The sequence below is a fragment of the Brachyhypopomus gauderio genome, chromosome 8 (genome assembly GCF_052324685.1).
Source record: "Brachyhypopomus gauderio isolate BG-103 chromosome 8, BGAUD_0.2, whole genome shotgun sequence".
NCBI classification, from domain to species: domain Eukaryota; kingdom Metazoa; phylum Chordata; class Actinopteri; order Gymnotiformes; family Hypopomidae; genus Brachyhypopomus; species Brachyhypopomus gauderio.
The window spans coordinates 26365170-26367191 of record NC_135218.1 but is presented as its reverse complement, the minus strand read 5'-3'; positions in this window follow the sequence as shown (position 1 = coordinate 26367191).

Sequence of the window (2022 nt, the reverse complement as noted above, 5' to 3'; positions counted from 1 at the left end):
TCTGATAGCGCCTCTCTCTGTAACGTGACAACAGCCAACAGGCCGATTTTGAGGTCAATAAAATTGCCGCCAGCACGTCAACATGTTTTTTTTACATGTTTAGCTCACTCTGAGCTATACAAATACACCAGAACCAGATTTCCTTGAAATTCCAACGTTTCATACTGAAATATTAAAGATAAACGAAATAAATCACTATCTTACTCTTCAAAACTTTTATATACGCTTCCTAAAGAGTATTACACTGCTAAAATACGTAAATCCTTACCACACCAAACACTGATCTACATGTTTGCAGGCAATCGCACGTGCAAGCCACAAATATAGTTGGATGCAACATGTAGAAGTCGTGCTGTTTGTGTATTAGTAGTCCATAGCACATGGACGTTTATTCCATTATTCAGCAGTATGTCCCGTGCTGGACATTTGACAGAAACGTGACAAGACGTTACGAGCCTCGGGTGGCAGAGACATTTAGACAGTTTTGCACATCATGAAAAGCCTTTATATTATTCGATTGTTCGAATGCATGTTAGTCGATTAACATAACTGCATACAGTATACATGGTCTCCCACTTTATCAGAAACACCCATTATGTACCTGGACATATACATGTTATGTGAGAGAACATTTAGCCGAGAGTGTAGGCACTTGGTGTGCGCATGTTACGCGCCAGTTTCTGACCGTTAACACTGACGAGGAGGTGACGTGGGTGTGGGAGTGTTGCTGGTGCTCGCGCGCCTTAGGAGTTCGCACGTGTCAGGATAACCGCAGATTGGAGAATGGGCCGCAACCCAAAAATATCCATCCGCCGGTGGAGGTGAGGCATAAAATCTACTATTGGCCAGAGGACGGCTAACACAAGTCGTGTACCGCAATAGAAAAAGCTACAGACATGAAGGACCTGCCTTGGAAACAGGTATTTCTAATAAGGCCTGTGAAAAAAAGAATTTGAGACGTTGAAAAATTGGAGGCAACTAGCAAGCTTCTTTACATGACCCTTTAAATGGTCATAAAAGGATTTATAAGAAAGTTCTCATCAACTCTTATTACTGAGGAATCTTCCTCTCTGTGATTAGAGGGTTTGGTTTCTTTTACTGTCTTGCTTACACACCACTGGAGAGCAGACAGCTGCGTGTGTGAACTCATGCTCACTAAGTGGGTCTCCAGTTTAGTGCCAGACTTGGAGCAAAACACACCTGAACCCCTGCGAAAAGGCTCGTTTGGGCCATCGACAATCGATAGTTTCTGTACCAGCTTCCGCCACTTCTTAAAAATACCACAATTTTAGAGACTTGTGCATCAATCTTTGTGGTGTCGTGACTGCAGCTGCAAAGCCTGTTTTTTTGTGTGTGTGGATTTCTATATACGGTTTCTTCTGTTACTTTCATTCAATGAACTTCTTTCATCATGGCACATATGGTGCCAATGAACACATTTAATTAAAATGACTAAACCCACCTCTTCAAAGGCATGGCACACTGCCAAATGTAAAACTAATATCAGCGCAGAACTTATTTTAATAACGATCCCATCATATAATGGAGAGGAAGTGGCCACGGGGTTAAAACACCTGTGCTTGTTAATTGCTTTTAAACACCACCAGGGGGTCTGGTCTGCCATTCTAAAAGTGGGATTTAAACTTAAGTGTAAAATCTAGAAATGCAAGGTTAACGGAATAATAACAAACACAGGCTTATTAAAGCTGCATATTATGAAATCTGGATTCCATGAAGAAATACATTAACCAGACATGGATAGCTAATGCTGATCCAGTCCAGTTTTTTTGCGATCACTGCAGTTAATTAAACTGATTAGCAACTGGCGTCTTGTCACATCACATCTCCTGAAAAAACTGCAGGAAACTGCCTTTGTCAAACTGTGGGCAGATATGTGAACATCTGTCTCATCTCTAGACCTGGAGCAAATCTCAGATCCACTACAGTTAGACAATTTGTTTCAGACAGTAATTAGAGAGCAAATAATTCAGTGTCAGTTAACATCTTTTATGCTAAATAAAC